Source organism: Apium graveolens, chromosome 4 (assembly GCF_009905375.1).
Source record: "Apium graveolens cultivar Ventura chromosome 4, ASM990537v1, whole genome shotgun sequence".
NCBI classification, from domain to species: Eukaryota; Viridiplantae; Streptophyta; class Magnoliopsida; order Apiales; family Apiaceae; genus Apium; species Apium graveolens.
In genome coordinates this window covers 88,963,174-88,974,691 of record NC_133650.1, presented here as the reverse complement: position 1 = coordinate 88,974,691, position 11,518 = coordinate 88,963,174, and the positions used below count along the sequence as shown (strand labels likewise).

The window sequence follows — 11,518 nt, the reverse complement described above, 5'->3', positions numbered from 1 at the left end:
ATCGAAACATTATTCTTTAATAAAATAAAGAATATTGTTTAATAAAATAAGCGGAGTCATAAGTCCTCAAATGAATATTCAAAATAATATTCATTAAATAAAATAAGCGGAGTCATAAGTCCTTGAATGAATACTCAAAATAATATTCATTTATAATATAAAACTATCGAATAAACCTTATTCGATTAATAGTTTTGAAAACTATTTATATACATATATAATATACTCTGGAACATCGCCTCCCGGTTTAGAAAAATGTTCAACTCTGGGTCCCCTATATTAAGGGTATACGCAAAGCTGATTATCTCTAGCATAGGTATTATGCAGTTTATAAGTATTTGAATTGATAATAAAATATCAAGATTTCAAAACATGCATATATATACCATATCAACATGCTCCAATATATCGCAAGATTTGCTAATAACAACCATCACTACTACATATTTGGACTTACATAACATTTCTTTTTGCACTTACATAGCACTTAAAAGTGCTATGCAAGCCAGTGCTATGCAAGGACAACTTGCTTATATAGCATTTCTTATTATGCTATTCAAGCATCGGAACTTAAATACCATTTTTAAAAAGGCTATGTAAGGAAGTGATACATAAGTGTTAACACTTCAATAACACTTGTATAAGTGCTATGCAAGCACTATCTTTATATTACTACTTTAATAGCTATTTACTGGATAAAGAAATTAATTTTTTTTCCTGATTTCATTTTTATCAACAATAATTTCATAATTTAATAAAAAGTAATAATTATTATAAAGATTCAATATGAAAGATAAATGCTTAAATAAAAAATGGAAGTACCAGTGACAGCCCCTTTCTGAAAGCAGTTTAGAAATTACTGCAACATAGCTGATAATAAATCATTCCTTACATTGCATTCTTGTGCATACTAGTCTAAAATTTCTGATAATTATGAAAGAATGGAAAAGAATAAAATTATTGTGAACTAGTCTTCTAGCAACGTCATATTTCTATAAAGTTATCTATCATGAGATCAGTACACCAGGCGCCCTTCAACAGCACTGCATTCCTAACGCATCATCTTTATCCTACAAAATAATAATTGTTCACATCATTACAGATGAATCAATTGACTCACATAAGTTATTAAATAAAGTATATATATATATATGATATATCTATGTACCCTTATTAAGAAGGTTGAGCGCGTGTGCTTAAAGCCTTGAAGCAACTGTTTGCAGGGTGAAGTGCAGTAGCAAAGCCAGCCCAACTGGAGCCAACAACAAATTTTGGCTTCTTCATTGATCATCATATACAACAACTTGTTGATTCTCTGTTCTGCAACAAAGCAACTTGTTGATTCTCTGTTCTGCAACAAAGTCTGCCATTTCCACTACTACTTTTACTATTTATGATTGACCAAGGTAGGATTCTGCAAATTCCCAGCATCATGTAAACATGTTGAAATACAGAATCTGATTTTCAGCAACTTTTATCTATGCATTATGTTTCTTTTTGGTAAGCCTAGTTTAGTGGCCGGTCATTTTTGTTATCCAAATGCTATATTTTAGCAGAATTTTATAATTTGAAAAGTATCGAAACCACAATATGTACAATTTTAAAATTTATATAATTAAAATCTAATATATATTTATTAGCTACAATAACATATAGTGTATTCAGTAAACAACAACAGTAAAAGAAGAAATATTAAAATAAATGGTTGAAAGTGAATAATAAGTTTGAAACTATTTGGATTTAAAAATACAAATCCAAGTTAACTTAATTATTTGAAGCAAAAATTATAAATGAATTACAAACTACTTTTAGTAGCCCTCTCGACATAAAGCAATTACAAATGAATCCTAGCTTTTGTTGATGGAAAAGTACTAGGGCATGCTTCTGACTATTTTATACTCCTCAAAACTCTTTTAAGATAAAAATAACATAGACAAGTTAAATGTGCCTTCCTAAGTTAATGTTTTGCCTTAAAGAGTATTTGGAGATCAATGTACCTTAGTACTAAATTAATGTTTTTCCTTCCTGCTAATAGAGATCAATGTACCTTAGTACTAAGTTAAATGTGTTGTACCTTAGTACTAAGTTAAATGTGTTGTACCTTAGTACTAAGTTAAATGTGTTGCCTTCCTGCTATTACTTTCACACACGCACATCACCCATCACCTGTATTTGTAAGATTTTAACCTTCAAAAAAGGATATTGAGTCATTGACAAAATAACATAGCATAGCAATAAAAGACAATATTGACTTCATAGGAAAAATAGTAAAAATTATTTTGGTACAAGATGCAAACCATTACATAACAACACATTTAATATAGTGCAGACACAGGGTAGCCAATATACATTAGAATGATCTTTATTAGGCTGCCTTTAGCAATCATGTCTATATGAATTGCATGTGTTAAATATATATTTACAGTTAATAAATAAATTGGTTGTCAAGAAGCAATGCAGATAAGTCATACCTTGACAGGGATACGTGGATTTTTGAGATAGAATTCATGCATCATCCAACATGTTTTAAATCCATTAGGCTTTGCTTTTCTAGAAAACCAGAGCCTATTTTCCCTTCATGAACATAAAGCTCAGTTATATCACTATTTGTTTATGCACATGTAATTCAAGTCAACATACATAAATCATTCATAACATAATCATTAGTCTATCACGTACCAAACCTATTGCACCATAATTTTACGTCAGTGATCACTCAATTAATAGTTTCTAAACAGTATATAATAAGCACACAAAAACACAATCACTATGTAATACAAACCTAAAACTGCATAATTAACACAAAAATCAAACAAGCTATCTAATTGAAACACGTTTCAATTGATACAACTGTGTAATACCTGGAGTGCAAAAAACTTGGTACAGGTTCATGTGTCCTGGAAAGAAGGTGCACAACGTAGAAAAGTTTAACATTTATATACAAAACTGTGACACCCTCACAATCAGGGGCCTAGATTGTGGAGTCACCATGCTACGAATTACAATAATAAAACAGAATCATAAACATAATGCCATGGCCCCTTGCACTGCTATAGGATCTAATACAGGTTAAGGTATGAAATAAATTAGATCTAACTACACCACATGATGCTATTACAATCTTTTCTAAATACAAAAGATAACTTCATATAGAAGTTGCCACTAATCTACCCCCTTTCTAACTACCTGCGATGTCATAGCGAATCTAACTGTGCGCGAAGGTCCAAAGTTAGCATTCTTCCTAGGTGACCTTATAAATTCAACCATACTCGAGCTTAACTGTAAAATTTAGATAACAAAGCAACGTGAGCTACAAAAGCTCAGCAAGTAAAAATAATATTAAAACAGTTAAGCTATCAGGGATCAATAGGCAAGGCCAACTATGATATTCAAATGGAAATCCAATATAAGGAATAAGGAAAGGAATTATAGAAAATTTCTTTATCGTCAGTTCAAAATTCAAGTTTTCTTTCAAAACTCTTCATAAAATTCTTTCTAACATCTTTTCAAAAACCATTTCAAGCAAACATTTTCTAAGGAAATCTTTATTTCAAAACATATCTTTTGATTGGAGTTTTCCCACAACATCATAGACAATACGGGTGATCAGCCACGTAATGCCTCCCATCAGGACCTAATCGTCCTTCTGAGCTTCCATGTATATAGGGTCCCCTAAGACTAGTTCCAAAACTAGTCAGCTAGACTTATTGCCATTGCTAGCACAACACAACCAAAAATGCTGGATTGGCGTCACTCGGCCACTTACGCCTCCAATCTATAGGAATCCGTAGAAAACATTTTTGACGGAATTCCTATATCAATTATGAAAATATCTTTCAATTTTAAGCTTTACCAACCTTTTGATGAAATAAGACCTTATTGGAAAGTCTGAAATCATATTTAAGTTCATTTTTGAAACTCAGGGATATCATGTCAAGTATCATGTATCAAAAAGAACGCAATAGGTTCAAACATAGGTATTATCAACAATGAACCAAAAGGTTCTCATAATGAATGAAATTGTGAGCATTTGAAAATATAAAGGAAACAGGCTTATTTATCAATGGCTGAGATATGGTATTCAAAATTTAAATCAACAGGCAGGAATATAAGTAAGAGAGAGAGCAGTTGAGGTTTCGTTACTTGCCTCTCAAAAGTATCACACTATCACAGTCCTGCCTAACCACAATCTTCACTGGATCTTAGCTTTAACTTTTTCTTTTCCTATGCTTGCGTACTCACTCTTTAACTCTACACGAGTAAGAACTCTATTTCAGAATCATTCTAAATACAGTTCGATGTTCACTTTAAACGTCTACCTTAACTACCCCTTTCGCGATACATACATTATACTTATATATGTACTATTATTTCATATATATATATAACACACATATCATAAACATGTCACATAGCACATAACACATATTGCACATATAGTCACTATCCGATCTTCAATTCAAACTTAGGAAATAAATCCTTATTTGAAACAAAATTTTAAATTTAAAACTCTCTTGCAAAATATTTTAAATGTTTAGAAAACAAACTTTAAGTTTAAAAGAATTTGAAATCCATATTATAGTTTGACGAATTAATTGTAAGTCAAACTAAGTTGATTCGAATAACTGATCGTCATTTGATAACTTAATTCGACTAGCAACTAACCTAGTGAAACTATAATAGTATTTAAGCATCTTGAAAACGTAATCGCTTTTCGAAGATAGTCTAGTTACTCGACAAGTGAAACTACATTGGATAGCTAGACAAACTACGTTAGATCTTTAAAAGATTTTAACGAAATTTCGGCAGCATATCCTCTGTATTTCCAACATACCAGTCGACCATTGTCGACACCCAAACACAAGCAATCAGCCTCATATACAATCACAATACTATATTATGGTAGTATAATACTACTATACAAACTTCATCACAAACATACCATTCAACTTACTTGCTCTTTATACTATTTCAAGAATAAACAAGTAAATAATAAACCATTCTATAAAAACTAAGTACATTGACTTATAAATACTTTACACAACTAGTACATTATTATGGATACTAGTTTACAATCAAAACAGACCAAATAGCCAAACACATTTAACAACCAAGGACATAAACCAATTTCAATAAGGCACATACTAACACACGCCATCACACAAACACACATATTCTATCATATTTACCATATTAAAGCTAGATACAAGATTACTCATCAAAATGTCCTATACATAGACTCTTAAGAGTTTGAAGTATAACCCGACCATCTCGAAAGAATGCCAATTTACTCTGTTATATTAAAGTCAAATAAAAAATCATAAAACATGAAAGTTGTAGATACTTCTGAGATATTTCCAAGAGGGTAAGGCTCATTAAAAACGGATAAATAACGAATTCGGAAATTGGATAAATGTGGGCTGCCTGAATAGAGTCAGACCCTGCTCGCAGAAGTAATTTGACATTTAAGACTCCTAAATCCCAGAATATGACTCTGAGTTGTGAACACAAAATGTAGAGTTTGAAAAGATCTTTTCAGAATGGTATTCTTCAAAATTTTCTGATAAATATTTAATTTACTATAAATTTTCAAAGTCTGCCTCTCAGTTTTGAAAATTTTCTGGCAGGTTACAAAAACTGCAGAAATCACCTCCTTATAAGCAGAATTTCGAAAAACTTAAAGAATCAAAGTTGTAGAGAATTAAATTATCCTTCTAGAGACTCTGAAATCATAAAATTCCGACCTGTAATGAATTTTATACGAATTTAGCAAGAAAATAGAACCTAATACATTGAAATCAAACATTTTATCTTTATAACTATATTAACAATCAATTTCACATAGAAAAGCCATTTAAACACATGTTTCTATCAGCAACAACAAAACAATGAAATGCATATATCAAAACTAATATACATCAAGATATCTTAGCATGCATTACTAATTTATTGCCATAATTATGTTTAGAACTTAAATTCATAAAAGAACACTACATGCAAAAGGGATTAATTATATACAACACTTTTTAAACAATTAGATTCACTTAAACACTCTTATCACCATCAACTACATCACATAAGTCAAGAAATCCATTCTCTCATATATACATATACACAAGCCGCATATATATACTTCCATGATACAAAACTTTAGTACTTTAAACCACTAAATTAACAACTATTTTCACCAAGAAACACCATATACATACACATTCTTCACATATACATACACCAGCATGTGTACAAACACCAATTTCCAACATGCAACTATAATCCATGACATGCAATTCGAATTAACTAACACTAACACTCTATTACTCAATTAACTCAAGTGAAATCACATGAAACTCTAGTTTCTCCCTCAACAATACCAAACTCAAATAAATACACACCTATACATACACACGGATAACAGCATGCAAAGTACAAGTTTAATGTAAAAGAAGAGAAAAGATTAGATTCTTACCTAGCAACAAAGGAAGAAGAAAAAGTTGTGTGCTTGTGTGTGTGGTTTTTTGGCCGGGGGAAAAGAAAACCGAGAGGAAGAGATGGGGGAGGATGATGTCTCGGGTAAAATGAGGAAAGAAAGAGGGAGGCTGATGTTTTATTTAATAAAACAAGGGTATTTTGGTAATTTCACGTATAAAAGTTTTTATTTTAATAGTTTTCTTTTGATAAATGAACGCAAAAATGTTTCTTAATAAAATACAAAATGTTATGAAAGTTCTGAAAGTTATAAATTTTATATTTTTAAAATGAAGAGCACGAAATTAGCTTCGCGTGCATATTTTTAAAATATTTTTCTGATGCACGGTTATTTTTGTATGAATTTTACAATCTTGACTACGAAAAGTGCAAAAACAGTTCTTAATTCGAATTAAAAATAGGAAATAGTCCAAAATACTCACTTTTACAGTATTATAAAGTTTTTAATACCAAAATAATGATTGTGGAATAATAATAAAAGTTTTATTGTTTTCCAACTATTTTTCAGAAATTTAAATAAACATTTATTCACACTTTATTTTTCAATATTCACTTAAACTTTCATAAATAAATTTCCAAGCACTCTAATAATCACATAAATAAATTTCAAACATACTAATAATCACTTAAACCACACTTTAGCATATAAATATCACATATTTTATTTTTCTAACTAACTTCTCATATTTCCATAATTCCCACTTTTCCACTTTTCAATTTCCACTTTCACATTTCACTTTCACATTTAAATTTCCATCTTTAAATTTTATAATGCTATTATAGCATCAATAAATCCACAATTCACTTTATCACAATTCCTCTGAAATACATCAGACTGGAATAAATATATTATTATATATATTTATTCTCTACTTTCACATAAATAGCACGGAAACAAATAATCATTATTTTAAAATTTTACGGTCGCTACAAAAATACTCCTAGAAAAGTTGTTAATCAGCTTTGGTACAGTCAAAGCAACCCCCATCGGTTTACACAAATGAAGATAAAACTAAGAATACAGATACAAAATTCTCCATTATGGGTAGAGCATACAAAATTACATATCAAAATCAATAGATGTAATACTTTCAATTTTCAATGGTATATCCTGTAATTACACATTTAGTTGAAACAAAAGTGATAAAAAATTAGAAAAGTGTGAATTAGGTTAATTTGTCAAAGGGATGAACCGAGTAAATGTAGGTGAACCCAGTATAATTAAAAACCTAGAATTAGAAACCAAACAAGTTAAGAAGAACCTAATTGACAACCCTAAATTACTAAGTTCAGTAAAGACATGGATACAGAGATACTTACAAATTAAATTCAAGCTTGTTCATTATTTTCTTGATTTGTAAACTTCACATGGCTTCTTTAATCGACACTCTCCAGATGACCCTGCAATTTACCCAGTCAAAACCAAGATCAGCACAATACAGAGATGAAATGTTCATGAATAAAGAGAAATCATTAGATAAATTTGTGGATGCTCGGGTAGATAATCCTCTGTGCCTTGTGAAGAAAAGAGAGAAAGGGTTGTTTTACTTAATTACTTATTAATTAAAACTTAAAAGTAAAATAATAAAAATTTAGGATACATCTGCTACCATAGCGTTAGTAAAAACGCTTCAGTACTTTTTAAATGGATTATTAAATAAAAATTATTTACTTAAAATATGGTTGCCTACATAGCGTTTGTACAAACGTTATCCAACACAACACTTGGATAACGCTCCCCTCGAAACTGCTATGCAAGCAATTTAATTTACTTTTTTTTTAATTTTAATTTTTATTTTAATAACTTAGATAGCATTTTTTTGAAGAACGTTGTGTAAGTAGCATTCTTGTATAGCACCTAGAAAAAACGATATCTAAGTAGTGTTTTCCAATTTAATATTTGTAGTAGTGCATGCACTTATCCCAAGATAATGCATCAATATATTTAGATCACAACAACAGTATAACGGGTACAAAACTTGCCTGAGTGTTCCCGGATAGACTTAAGTTTAGAGTGGGTCTGATAACCTATGAACAATAACATAAGTCGGAATTAAACCCCGGCCGCTTAAGAAACTAGACTTTAACCAATTGAACCCTAACGTTCTCTTATGGTCACTCCTACGCTTAACGAATCACATAAGTCGTTCGTACTCTCGGCTCCACCATTTTTAATAAATTAACCATTAAGAATTTTAAGGAGATTCTTTCGCGAGTACTCTACCAACTGCCTAATTCACTTTACATAATTGTTTTATACTCCAATTAGTCATTTAAGGGCCTTAACCAAGGTCTCAAAGTAAAGCGAGGGGTAAAGGTTCGTTCGCGAAACGCCGTTACTTAAAACGGTCATTTCTCCTAAACCGTAAATCGGATCTAAGCGAACCACATACCAAAACGAAGATTACGACATGATCTAGCTAAAAATGGCAAATTTAAAGATTGGTCAGTGAGTTATCTGGTCCGAAATTCATGTACAACAGTCTAAGGAAAACGGGCATTATGACGGCTATATTTACGAGTTTTCCAAGTTTCTCACTACACCAAAACCTCACCAAACAACCCACAATTATTAACACATCAAAACCTCAACTACATAATACTATACCAGTCCTTATTCTCCAGATTCTTCATCTCAACCAACCACAATCAAGTTCTATTAACTATAACAAAATTCATTTACCAAATCACTCCAAATTCAAATCAAACTACTAATAATCAAAGATCATGCTTCTCATTTAGAAAACCAACCATCAAACTCACTAATAATAAAAGTAAAGGATATGGTTTGAAGTTTATACCTTCCTTGGGAGGTGTTAAGTTGCTAGGAAGCCTTAGGGAGCCTCCTACAAGCTTGATATTTCCAAAGAAATCAAGAACACAAAGTTAGGCTTTGAAATTTCTAAAAGTATGATTGAAAGAACTGTAAACATGAGGGTCTTACCAAGCTTATTTGGACGAGACTTGTGAACAAGAGTTGTAGGTCATCTCAATACCTTTCCAACGAGCTATAGAACACAACATTTGAGTGAGTATTGAAGGAGATATTACAGTTTGAAGTTGTTGGGTTTGTTTTGGCCGAGAGCTTCTCTTCATGGGAGCAAAGTCAAATTTTTAATTTTTGTGTTATGATATTTTTCTTGGTTGATTTCCTTTTTGGCTTTGCAATTTTTGATCTTTTACCATGGTAACTTTTGCATGGCCAAGAATCAACCAACAACACACTTCTTTTTGTCATGCTTATATCACCATGCTTGTGTCACCTTTTTAACACATGTCCTTTCCTTGTGGTTTGATGATGTCACAATCCTTGGCTTCTTGTACAAGCTTGTCTCTTGGTCGCTTATTTGTTTTACAGTTCGCTTAACTTTCGTTCTCGTTCGTCGTTTGAGGGATCATATCCGGGATCTTATTACTTGGGTACCCCTAAACCTTTCTCAATATTTTATATTCCTTTTATGATCCTCTCTTATAATCCTTGAATTTAAATCCTTTTAATCATGTTACCTTATACTCATTTCTTTCGGTATCTTGTGGATTTTCGGGAAAAATCAAAGTGTCCGGATTCGAATTATAACGACCTTTACATACACTCATTTACTTTATGGAATACTAATACGATCTTAGAATTTCCATAACAGTACTCCTATATAGCGTGGTCTGATAATTTTCCTTAATCAGCATCATCAGCAAAAGTTACTATTTATCCGTGTTTCAAAAATTCCAAAAATTGGGGTTATTACAGTCTCCCCTCCTTAAAAGGATTCCGTCCCGGAATCAGATAGAAAATAAATAGGGATACTTTCTTAGCATTGCACTTTCTAACTCTCAAGTCAATTTTCCACATTGTGATTCTACCACTAAACTCTGACTAGTTTGATAACCCTTCTCCAAGCACTTGTTCATTTTCGGTCTATAACCCTTCGTGGTTGCTCCATATAGGTTACGTCTGGTTGCATGTCGATGCGCTCATATGCCCCTATATATTTGGCATCCGGATTACACTTCCTTAACATTGATACTTGGAACACGTTATGAACTTGCTACAGGTTCGGGGGTAGGGCTAGCTCATATGCTAACTTCCCAATACATCTTAATACCTCAAAGGGTCCAAAAATTCGTGGGCTTAGCTTTCCTTTCTTTCCGAACCTCATCCATCCTTTCCAAGGGAATACCTATAACAGCACAAGGTCCCCTACTTCCTACTCTTTGTCCTTTCGTGTCAAATCAACATACTTCTTATGTCCATCTTGGGCTACTACCAGCCGTCCTCTAATTGGATCTATTATATCCCTGGTCCTTTGGACCACTGCTGGTCTGAGCATCTTTCACTCTGAAACTTCATCCTAGCGTAAGGGAGATCGACATTGTGTTCCCTCAAGGATCTCATAAGGCGACATCTCGATACTGACATACGATCTATTTTCGTAAGAAAACTCAATCCATGTTAAGTGATCATTCCAAATTCTTTCAAGTCTATCACACAGACTCTCATCATAGCTTCTTGCGCTATAGGTTTTGCTTCTCAATACCCACTATTTTCCGGTTCGTAATCGTTAATATCTTTCGTACCTAATATTATACTGGTTACACTTTTGCTTGTTAGCGTTCTATAACCTTTTAATAATTGCGTCAACCTTAGTATCACGAACGCGTTAGATTCGGAATACCACCGCACTGATACTACTTCCTTTCTAGTTGCTTCCATCTTCGAAAGCTTGATCCATCGTATAGAAGTAAAAGATTTTATTGAGAGATCACTATCATCATGAACACTTGTTACATCGCGTAGTTAGTACAGAAGGTGGCCAACCTTTAGTACTTGACAAGCAATTAAACAATAGATAGTATCCTACTAGGCTTATATCACACAGATAGATAGTCATTCGGCAATACCTCCCCTTCTGGAAGGGTTGTTCTTCTCAGCTTATACAAAATAAAAAGGAGAGAAAAGAACGAATTTAAGAGCATAAAAAAAATATACTGCCACAAAATATCTGGCCTGGAATCTACCTCTGAAATATAGAGGCTT

General features: G+C 32.1%; 1 long non-coding RNA gene across 10 annotated transcripts; it reads right to left on the bottom strand.

Annotated features, from left to right (window-relative positions):
* Window positions 1–787: 787 nt before the first annotated feature.
* Window positions 788–8,180, bottom strand: LOC141718156 (uncharacterized). 10 transcript variants are annotated; one of them, XR_012573937.1, is made up of 8 exons: window positions 7,807–8,179; window positions 4,148–4,251; window positions 3,187–3,279; window positions 2,862–2,897; window positions 2,472–2,574; window positions 2,102–2,187; window positions 1,169–1,414; window positions 788–1,070 (listed from the first exon to the last, which is right to left on the bottom strand). It is a non-coding gene; the product is annotated as an uncharacterized LOC141718156 (long non-coding RNA). The 10 variants fall into 10 exon arrangements; XR_012573943.1 differs by lacking the exon at window positions 4,148–4,251 and having other exon boundaries at window positions 7,807–8,180; XR_012573941.1 differs by lacking the exon at window positions 2,862–2,897 and having other exon boundaries at window positions 2,472–2,565.
* Window positions 8,181–11,518: the final 3,338 nt, after the last annotated feature.